We start from the raw sequence: 11,855 nt of genomic DNA on the forward strand, positions 1-11,855 counted from the left end.
AGTCATCGGTGACATTTTGAATTTGATTTTACTTTTGGTGTGGATCATTGATTGCTTGGACGTTGATTCCAATTTATTGGATGCATGCATGTTGCTTCTCCAATTTTACACGGTGATTAATTGAAAATTTGGGCATTTGGAAGGCTTGGTTGTAACCTTTGACTTTTGACTTTTGATTTCACGTGCAATGGGTAAAAAGAAAAAAGATTTCAAATATTATCGCTTGAGTACAATTCATGCAAAAGTCTCATTTAAATAATCAAAGTTTGTCAACAAGGAAACTTCGACGGCCAACTTGTCAGTTGACTTCATCATGGAGTGTGGTATGGAAAGAGGTGATGATGTGGCTCTGGATGTGGACATTTCATTTCAGGTGATTGGTACGACTAATGTAATACCCCTAGAAAGCCTAGATAAGAAAGTAAGGATAATGAGAGTACGAATGAAAAGAAGGTGTAAATATTCTAAGTTAAATATTAAGATGGATTTAGATGATTAAAACTTTATGAAAGAAAAAATAAAGTTGAGAATATAAATCATCTATGCATGATTTAAAATGTATGGAATTAATATGGACAAAAGGAAGAAATATGAGATAATATATATATGTATGAAATATTTATGCATAATGCATAATATAGTAATATACGAATTATTATGTACAAAAGAAAATAAAATGTTAGAAGAGAGATTGAACCTTGGATCTCTTGTAAGGAACATGTATAGGATACCAAAGGGGATAGGAGAATTATTGATAAGGAGAGAAAGGATTAAGTAGTTAAGAATAAGAAAGGATTCTTTCTACTTAAAAGGAAAAGAAAGTAAAAAGAAATAAAAATATACATAAACAAGTTTTGATCCTTGGTTCTCTTGTGGATGCATGCATGTGTTAACCAAGTGGGATAGGAGAGGATATTGTAAGAGGAGAGATAGGAATTTTAATTAAAGAAGAGAAAAGAGAGAAATTAAGGGAAAGAAAAGAGAGAACTCAAAAGGCATTTCTCTAGAATATTCTTGTCATTTAAGGGGAGAAATGAATAGGGAGGATGAATCAAGTCAAGTTTCCTCCCTCATTTTAGTATAAATAGGCATGGAGGGTGACTTCAACTTCATCCCCACTCATTCTCCTCCTCTCCTCCCTTTTGTGCCGAGACTCACCTCTCCTCTCTTCTTCTTCTTGTTGCCGAGCAACACAAGAGGAAGAACCTCTTCTTCCTCTTCACTCTCTCCCTCTTTCTCTCTTGTTGTTGCCGAGCAACACAAGAGGAAAGAGAAGCCTCTTCTTCCTCCTCCTCTCCACCAAAAGACCTAGCCACTCCTCTCCTCCATTGGTGCCGAGCAAAGCAAGCAAGGAAGAAAGGCCCAAGCAAGTTCTCAACTCTAGGAAACTTAAGCGAAGAAGGTAAGCTTCCCCTCACCTGTGGTACAAGGCTTTTTATATATTTTTCAGATTTTATGAGGATTTTAAAACCTAGAAACAAGTTTGAGAAAATTCGGTTAAGAAGAGCTTTCGAAATCTAGTGAGGTTTAACTAAGTCTACACTACATGATAGATTTTCTATGCCATGGAAAAGGGATATTCTTCATGTTTTTACACCTATATGATGTTTGATCAAAGGAGTACTTAACCCTAGAATTTCAGCCAAAAATAGTTTTAAGAGGCTAGGGAAATTATTGTTTTACCCAACTAGTACGAGGTTCTCCCTATGAAATGTTAAGGATCATGTATTAGTTTTCTTGTTTAGAAGATAATTGAAAATAAAAGAAAAAAAGAAAGAAAAAGGGAAAGGAACCTAGGAAGTGTTATACATAATGAGAAAGAATGAAATTTATGCTATGTATATGCCATGATATGTGATAGCATAGGAAATGCTATACATAATGAGAAAAAAATGAAATTTATGTTATGTATATGTCATGATATGTGATAGCATAGGAAATGCTATACATAATGAGAAAAGAATGAAATTTATGTTATGTATATGTCATGATATGTGATAGCATAGGAAATGCTATACATAATGAGAAAAGAATGAAATTTATGTTATGTAAATGCCATGATATGTGATAGCATAGGAAATGCTATACATAATGAAAAGAAATGAAAAATGAAATGCATGAAAGATTGTTAGGGATATGATATGATAGTTATGCATGATAAATTATTTTTGTATGGTTTGTACCAAGGGTGGGCTCCGTAAACGCCCCGGGGTCGATGGAATAAGACTCGGGCCTCGTCAGAAATGGGCTTCTGAATGCCCTAGGTCGATGGAGTAAGACTCGGACCTAGTATGTATGTATGGTAGGGTTCAAGACTTGCTACCTTGGACCTATTTAAGAAGCGCGCGCATTATGTATGTGGTACAAACCGGGATCCCCTCTAATGATGATATGAATTTCAAGTACTTATAAGTATAAGCTTTCAAATTCATGATGCATTGCCTACATATGTGCTTGAATTATCTGATGATATAATGTCATGATATGAATATGATACCCTTGTATGTCGTATGCTTATGATACTACGCATGATATTAATATACGATGATTTTCGGTTTTAGTGAGTAGGAAAGGAACTTACTGAGCCATGAGTGCTCACAGCTTACTTTCCTTGTACCGCAGATAAAGAAGCTGGATGAGCTAGAGGAGCAACAGGAGGAGCAGATAGTGATGTGTGTGGTGGTGGCTCGGCAAAGAACGATCCGGACAAATTAATATGATTAGTTATAGAATCAACATATGCACATTTAATCTGTGATATCATGTTATAAAATGAATGTTTAAAAAGAAAAATTTTTGTTCTTCCGCTGCCATAGTATAACTGAAGCATGTACGAACGTAGCGCCGCCCTAGGGTAACAAGGGTGGGCGTTACAGGTGGTATCAGAGCCAAATTTTGCCAGCTCACTACACACACATCAAGCTCCTTCCTGTCGCTCCAAGTAAGTACAGTTGCTTAATTTATTTATATGCAAATATTTGTATGATACTCTAAGATGCATGAATGGTAGTCTAGGAAGGATACCTTAAACTATACCCTAGAGAATGGTGCATGAGGATAAGTAGGTGATATTCTAAGATGCATGAATGGTAGCCTAGATACAAGAACCTTAGGCTATAACATAAGAGGAATAATGAATCCTTAAAATCTTGTAGAAATGGACTATATCCCGTTCGAATACGATCCCGAGGATGTGGAATATTCTGGCGAATACCTCGAGTTCGCGGATGAACCCGATATGCTGGAATACTTCAACAACTATGTGAGCGATTCGGAATCTCCGGAACACGGCGAGTTCGGAGAGGAGGATCTCGAGGAAATCGAGGAATGGAATTCGGACGATAATGAAGATGAAGATGCAGAAATTATGGAATATTATGAAGGAGAGAATGAGTTTCCTGAGATGGTCGAGGATGAATTTAACCTTGCTGAATACATGGAAATGGGTTTCAACCCCAACGATATAATAGACTTCGAGTGGGGACTGAACAACCTCGAGGGAGAACTAAATGAAGACCCGATGGAACTGGACGAACATGTTGAAGAAGACGAGGGAATGGATGAAGAGACAATAATCGACCCGGAAGAGGCATCGGAGATTCAACCTCCGATAATGCCTGATCCACCCCAGGATGATCTGGGCAAGTCGATACAGGTTGGGTTGATAATGACTACTACTCTCATGTCCTTTATGGCAGGAGTAGTCGCAACCTACCTGGCCTTTTAAGAGAAGAAGTTATGTAATAAAAGCTTTTGATGAATAAAAAGAGTAGAAATGGTATCAATCTAAGCATAAGAATGATAATACCATCGGCTAGATCTTGACGCGTATGAATGGTAAGGTAACCTAAAGATGATATGACAACCTAAGAAAGAATACCTCAAACTCAAACATGGCATGAAACCTAGACATGATATGTTAGGATATTCATGCATAAATGATAACTTAGACTAATCTTGTTATCATTTAGGAAAATAAGTATGACTAGAAGACGAAATGCCAGAACGGAGGAGACCGTACCTCCACCTGATTGGGCACAAGTAGTTACTGAGCTACAACTGTGGGATAGAGGGTCATAAAGCAAAAGACTGTCGTAAGGGCAAAATTAAATGCTACGACTGTGGACTGGAAGGACATCTATCTAGAGACTGCCCTACCAAAACTAAAGCACCACAGTATGTTCTGAATCAAGGTGGTCCCGCAAGGTTACACCAACTGCAGACTTCAATTGAGGGACCTTCAATGAGTCAAGGGAGATTAGAAGCTCCACCAACGTCTAAGGGAATCTGAGCAGAAATTGTCATTCTAAGTTCGGGGACGAACTTTCAATAAGAAGGGGAGATTGTAACACCCCTAGAAAGCCTAGATAAGAAAGTAAGGATAATGAGAGTACGAATGAAAAGAAGGTGTAAATATTCTAAGTTAAATATTAAGATGGATTTAGATGATTAAAACTTTATGAAAAAAAAAATAGTTGAGAATATAAATCATCTATGCATGATTTAAAATGTATGGAATTAATATGGACAAAAGGAAGAAATATGAGATAATATATATATGTATGAAATATTTATGCATAATGCATAATATAGTAATATACGAATTATTATATACAAAAGAAAATAAAATGTTAGAAGAGAGATTGAACCTTGGATTTCTTGTAAGGAACATGTATAGGATACCAAAGGGGATAGGAGAATTATTGATAAGGAGAGAAAGGATTAAGTAGTTAAGAATAAGAAAGGATTTTTTCTACTTAAAAGGAAAAGGAAGTAAAAGAAAGTAAAAAGAAATAAAAATATACATAAACAAGTTTTGATCCTTGGTTCTCTTGTGGATGCATGCATGTGTTAACCAAGTGGGATAGGAGAGGATATTGTAAGAGGAGAGATAGGAATTTTAATTAAAGAAGAGAAAAGAGAGAAATTAAGGGAAAGAAAAGAGAGAACTCAAAAGGCATTTCTCTAGAATATTCTTGTCATTTAAGGGGAGAAATGAATAGGGAGGATGAATCAAGTCAAGTTTCCTCCCCTCATTTTAGTATAAATAGGCATGGAGGGGTGACTTCAACTTCATCCCCCACTCATTCTCCTCCTCTCCTCCCTAGACTCCCTCTCCTCTCTTCTTCTTCTTGTTGCCGAGCAACACAAGAGGAAGAACCTCTTCTTCCTCTTCACTCTCTCCCTCTTTCTCTTTTGTTGTTGCCGAGCAACACAAGAGGAAAGAGAAGCCTCTTCTTCCTCCTCCTCTCCACCAAAAGACCTAGCCACTCCTCTCCTCCATTGGTGCCGAGCAAAGCAAGCAAGGAAGAAAGGTCCAAGCAAGTTCTCAACTCTAGGAAACTTAAGCGAAGAAGGTAAGCTTCCCCTCACCTGTGGTACAAGGCTTTTTATATATTTTTCAGATTTTATGAGGATTTTAAAACCTAGAAACAAGTTTGAGAAAATTCGGTTAAGAAGAGCTTTCGAAATCTAGTGAGGTTTAACTAAGTCTACACTACATGATAGATTTTCTATGCCATGGAAAAGGGATCTTCTTCATGTTTTTACACCTATATGATGCTTGATCAAAGGAGTACTTAACCCTAGAATTTCAGCCAAAAATAGTTTTAAGAGGCTAGGGAAATTATTGTTTTACCCAACTAGTACGAGGTTCTCCCTATGAAATGTTAAGGATCATGTATTAGTTTTCTTGTTTAGAAGATAATTGAAAATAAAAGAAAAAAGAAAGAAAAAGGGAAAGGAACCTAGGAAGTGTTATACATAATGAGAAAGAATGAAATTTATGCTATGTATATGCCATGATATGTGATAGCATAGGAAATGCTATACATAATGAGAAAAAAATGAAATTTATGTTATGTATATGTCATGATATGTGATAGCATAGGAAATGCAATTTATGTTATGTAAATGTCATGATATGTGATAGCATAGGAAATGCTATACATAATGAAAAGAAATGAAAAATGAAATGCATGAAAGATTGTTAGGGATATGATATGATAGTTATGCATGATAAATTATTTTTGTATGGTTTGTACCAAGGGTGGGCTCCGTAAACGCCCCGGGGTCGATGGAATAAGACTCGGGCCTCGTCAGAAATGGGCTTCTGAATGCCCTAGGTCGATGGAGTAAGACTCGGACCTAGTATGTATGTATGGTAGGGTTCAAGACTTGCTACCTTGGACCTATTTAAGAAGCGCGCGCATTATGTATGTGGTACAAACCGGGATCCCCTCTAATGATGATATGAATTTCAAGTACTTATAAGTATAAGCTTTCAAATTCATGATGCATTGCCTACATATGTGCTTGAATTATCCGATGATATAATGTCATGATATGAATATGATACCCTTGTATGTCGTATGCTTATGATACTACGCATGATATTAATATACGATGATTTTCGGTTTTAGTGAGTAGGAAAGGAACTTACTGAGCCATGAGTGCTCACAGCTTACTTTCCTTGTACCGCAGATAAAGAAGCTGGATGAGCTAGAGGAGCAACAGGAGGAGCAGATAGTGATGTGTGTGGTGGTGGCTCGGCAAAGAACGATCCGGACAAATTAATATGATTAGTTATAGAATCAACATATGCACATTTAATCTGTGATATCATGTTATAAAATGAATGTTTAAAAAGAAAAATTTTTGTTCTTCCGCTGCCATAGTATAACTGAAGCATGTACGAACGTAGCGCCGCCCTAGGGTAACAAGGGTGGGCGTTACAACTAATACCAAGACTGATGACATGGCGGCTCATGGGTCCTATGTGGCAGGCACGATGGAATGTCAAGTTGATGTAAATCATGCAGTTGATGTGGCTAACTTGCCACTTGGGACATTGGAGTTTCCTCCCCTCCCTCCCCTAGGGCATGCTCAAGGAGTGCCACGGTCACCATCGCCAGAGGTGGTGGGGGAGTTCCTACCATAATAGCAACCTTCGACAACAAATAGTTTTACGGAAGAATGCAACAGGGCTAATGGAAATGGAGGGGACAAGAAACCTCAGCAAAAGAAGTATTGGGCCAATCTCTTCAAGGATAATCGGAAGACGAAGCTCGCCTTGTCGCTGGACCAATATAAAGCTAAGAGAGAAAGACTTAGTTTTGACTACGATGACATAGATAGTGTTGAAGATGCATTGGGATTCTATCTTGCCGGTTGCTTCACGGGCCCGCACCCTGGGATAGATGGTGTAAAAAATATTGGTGCTCACTGGAAGATTAAGCACACATATTTATTGCACATAAATGGGTGGGCGGTCTACCGCTTTGACACAAAAGAAGATCGAGAAAAGATTCTACAGGGAGAGCTATATTTTATCTTTGATATTCCTATTTTCTTGAAGATCATGTCAAGATGTTTTCTCTTTAATGAAGAATGTTGCTTTGTTCCTACTTGGATTCAAATTCATGGGCTACCGTCGGATTGTTGGACGCAAAAGGTGCTAAGTATGATTGGATTGGAGGTTGGAAAACCATTGTACACTGATAACTTGACACGTACGAGGGACCAGTTGGAGTATGCTAGACTCTTCGTGGAAATTTCGACCATTGGAGAGAGGGTGTATGAGGTTCACATCACTTTGCCTACTGAAGTTTAAGTTGACCTTCGTATCGTTTATGAAAGCTTACCAGATTTCTATGAAGTATGTAAAAGATTGGGTCATTGTTTGGACACTTGTCGTCGAGGTGATGGCTCGATGAGGCAACAAGCAACTTGGTCAGGAGATAATGTGCAAAATGGTGCCAATGAGCAGCGGCAATGGAGGCCAAGGTCACAATCAACAAGGAGTCAGGGGAGAACAGGATTGCGGTAGCAATGGAGGTCGGCACAGCAAAGACAAAATGTGGAAGCACCGGTTGAGCTTAACAACTTGGAGAACATTGTGACAAATTCTACTCCAGTGTCTATGGAACCTCTTATTGCTCATACCAATAGGGGAAACGAAGTTGCTGTTAAAGTTCAAGGTGTTGGAGTCAAAAGAGTCATTGACCAAAATGTAGTCCAAGGTGTTGTTGACCACACCGTTGAAATCCAAAATGTTGAAGTCCAAGACGTTGTTGCTCAAGTGGAAGTCCAAGATGTTGACCAAAATGGGATTAAGATGTTGACCAAGATGGGATACAATATGTTGACAAAGATGGGATACAAGATGTGGATCACGTTGGTGTGGAGGCAATACAGACGATAGAGGAGGAGCAATCACAGCAAGTTGCCCATTCAGTATGTTCCAGCTTGGGGAGTTCGTCCTCATCGGCCGAACAAAGCAATATAGCACCAAGTGAGACAATACATACCACATTTGAGGTGTCAACTTCATCTTTACTGTCAACCACACCTCCGAGTGCAAGTGGGGTTGCTGGAGCTATCATGCCGACACCAAGTTGTGGGAGACAACTTCAGGCGCGAGCAAGGATCCTCTAGTCCGCATTTAGCGGACCAAGCCTTGGTCCACTGCAGTGATTGGAGGAATTCAATGATCCCCATCTGTTAAACAGGTGGGAACCATTCAATCCCTCCAATCACTGCTCCTGTTCTAGGAGTGGACCAGGGTAGACGCGACCAGAGGATTCCGTCTGCTTTGGGTGTGAGCAACTCGCCGTGCGAGGTGGTCAATGAAGGTTGTCGCTTGGAATATTATGCACTTTCATAAGCCCCTAAAATAAGGGGGAGTGCAACACCTCCTCAAACACAAAGACATTCAAATAATTACTCTATTGGAGACAAAGTTGAAAGAGGAATCTCTAGCTCCAATTCTACAAAGGCGTTTCGTAGGTATGAGTTGTGCTCATAATTTTAATATGTCTAACTATGGTCGTATTTTGCTTCTTTGGGATTTACAAAAGGTAGATATGGAGGTTCTTAAGACAACGGATCAAACCATTCATTGTCAAATCAAATGCAACATATTCAGAAGGAGTTTCTTGGTGACGGTGGTTTATGGACTGCATTCGATTGTCACTCGAACGCCTCTATGGGAGACACTTGATGAGCTTGGTGTCGCTATTTCTGAACCTTGGATCGTAATGGGAGATTTCAATTCTATATTATTTATACATGACAAGTAAGGAGGCTCACCAATCACCAATCATGAAATGCGAGTTTTTTAAAACTTTGCATAAGCGTGTAAACTAGTGGACCTTCACTCCATTGGATGTCGACTTACTTTGGCAAATGGTACGTCTCCTCCAAATTGGATAGAGTTTTGGTTAATTTCTTTTGGTTAATGGCAGACTTTGATGCGTATGTGGAGTTTACGACTCATTGATGACTCTCAGATCACTCTTGTGGCATAGTGCACAAAATGGTGAAAGATCAGCCTCCAAACTAGCCTTTTAAATTCCTAAACATGTGGGCTCTTCATGAGGATTTTCAAAGGATTGTGAGGGACTCCTGGACAGCCCCGGCCGAAGGACATGCTCAATTCGTTCTCAAATTAAAATTAAACCAGTTAAAAGGCCGATTGCAAGAATTGAACAAGAAAAAGTTTGGGCACGTCTCAGAGAAGGCAAGAAGAGCAAATGCAGAATTAGAAGGGATGCAAAGAGATATATTAGAGGGAAGGACTGTCCCTGCAAAGTATATACATGCCCAGAGGCGAGCCACACTTCTTGCGGTGGTGGAAAAATAATTTTACCAATAAAGGGCAAAAAATGTGTATCTAAAGAGCTTATACAAATGTACTAAATTCTTTCATGATGTGGTAAAGAGGAACAACAAGAGAAATGCTATTATTACACTCACCAGAAGGGATGGGGAGCAAACATCAAGCATTGGTGAAATGGCGGAGGAATTTGTAAGCTTCTTTCATGACTTATTTGGCAAAACTGAAACATGCAGCCTTATGGACAACAATGGTATCTCTGGAAGGAAGCTAAATGGAACCCAATCAGATGGGTTGACAAGGTCGGTGGGTGAGGGTGAGATCAAAGAAGCCTTAAATGACATTGGATGTGACAAGGCACCAGGTCCGAATGACTATCGGGCGAAATTTTTCACTTCATCATGGGAGATAGTAGATCCGGATTTTGCGGCAATGGTTCAAGAATTCTTTTAAGAAGGGAAATTGCTTAAACAGCGGAATCATACATTGACCACCTTGGTGCCAAAGGCAGATCATACCCTGGGGTATCAGATTATTGGCCTATCTCATGCTGTAATGTTTTATATACATTTAGCCAAGATATTGGCAAGTCGATTAGCTTCGGTTTTGAGCTTCTTGTTGGATCCGGCTCAAGTAGCATTTGTACAAGGAAGATCGATTAGAGACAACATTAATTTGACCCAAGAACTGCTAAGGAAGCATGCGCGAAAAATAATATCACCAAGGTGCATGATCAAGGTTGATCTGAAGAAGGCATTTGATACGGTGGATTGTGAATTTCTCATGGAGGCACTCATTGGTTTTGGTTTTCCCTAACGGTATTGTGGGTGAATTAGAGAATGTATAACTACGACCTCTTATTCAATCTCCCTCAATGGCGACATCTATGGATACTTTAGCGGATAACGTGGTTTGAGGCAATTAGGTGATCCTTTATCTCCACTCTTATTCGGTTTATGTATAGAAGTACTCTCAAGAAGGTTGTAGGTTGCTTGTTTGTCACCCTCATTTCACCATCATCCTATGTGCAAAGATGTTGGCATCACCCATCTAGCTTACACCGACGATTTGATGTTGTTTGCCTAGATGGATGAAACCTCCATCAATGTTTTAGCGGGTTATTTAGAACAATTTGGCTGTGAGGCGGGCCTGAAGGCCAATCCGTTGAAATCTCACATATATATATGGCTGTGGTTGATGTGGGGATGAAGGGTCGGCTCCTACAGATAATTGGATTTCAAGAAGAAACTTTTCCATTCCAATTTTGGGTATTTCACTTGCGGCGAAAAAGTTGTGGATTGCCAACTATAACCTCCTATTTGAGGTTATTACAAAGAAGATTAACTCTTGGCCAAAACATATATTATCATATGCAAGCTGGCTTGAATTGGTGCGAACGGTACTACAAGGTATGAAGTGTTATTGGCTTTCTTTGCTTCCTATACCTAAAGGGGTTATTGAAAAAATTAAAGAAATATGTCGGATGTTTGTATGGTCTACTAAGTTCCCTCCAATTGCATGGGGCACTTTTTGTCTCCCTAAATAAGATGGTGGCTATGACCTCCAAGATCTAAGTGCGTGGAATAAAGCTCTTTTAAGCAAAACCCTCTGGGAAATCCAATCAAAGGCAGACTCGCTTTGGGTAAAATGGGTTCATCATCACTATGTTAAAGGGCTGATTTTTGGCAATGGAAGACTAAGACTTTGGATTCACCACTTATTAAGAGACTTGTGCAAATTCGGGACAAGATTCAAATAGCTAGGAATGGAAATGGAGCAGCAAATATGAAGTTGATTGAGTGGTTTGCAGTGGAGAAAAAAGGGGTGGCAAATGCTTATGATTTCTTTAGACCGAGAGGGGCTTCGGTGACTTGGGGATCTTTGATTTGGAGGCCGAAAATCTTACCAAAACATTGATTCATTGTTTGGTTACTTGTACATGGGAAGCTACGAATGGCGGATAGAATGCTCTATGAATTGAACAAGGAGTGTATGCTTTGTTGGTAACAAGATGAGTCAAATAGACATTTGTTCTTTGAATGCCCCATAATATGTGAGCTATGGAAGAAGGTAAAGCCTTGGTTGGAGTTTCAACATGACTTCAGATCAGCAGGGGAGTTGCTGCAAGTTTTTGGACAGCATTATAAAGGAGACAATCGCAAAACAAAGGCTCGATACATGGGCATTTCTAGCATGATTTATACTCTATAGGAAAGCCCGCAATAGATGCAGATATAAA

Source organism: Zingiber officinale, chromosome 5B (genome assembly GCF_018446385.1).
Source record: "Zingiber officinale cultivar Zhangliang chromosome 5B, Zo_v1.1, whole genome shotgun sequence".
NCBI classification, from domain to species: domain Eukaryota; kingdom Viridiplantae; phylum Streptophyta; class Magnoliopsida; order Zingiberales; family Zingiberaceae; genus Zingiber; species Zingiber officinale.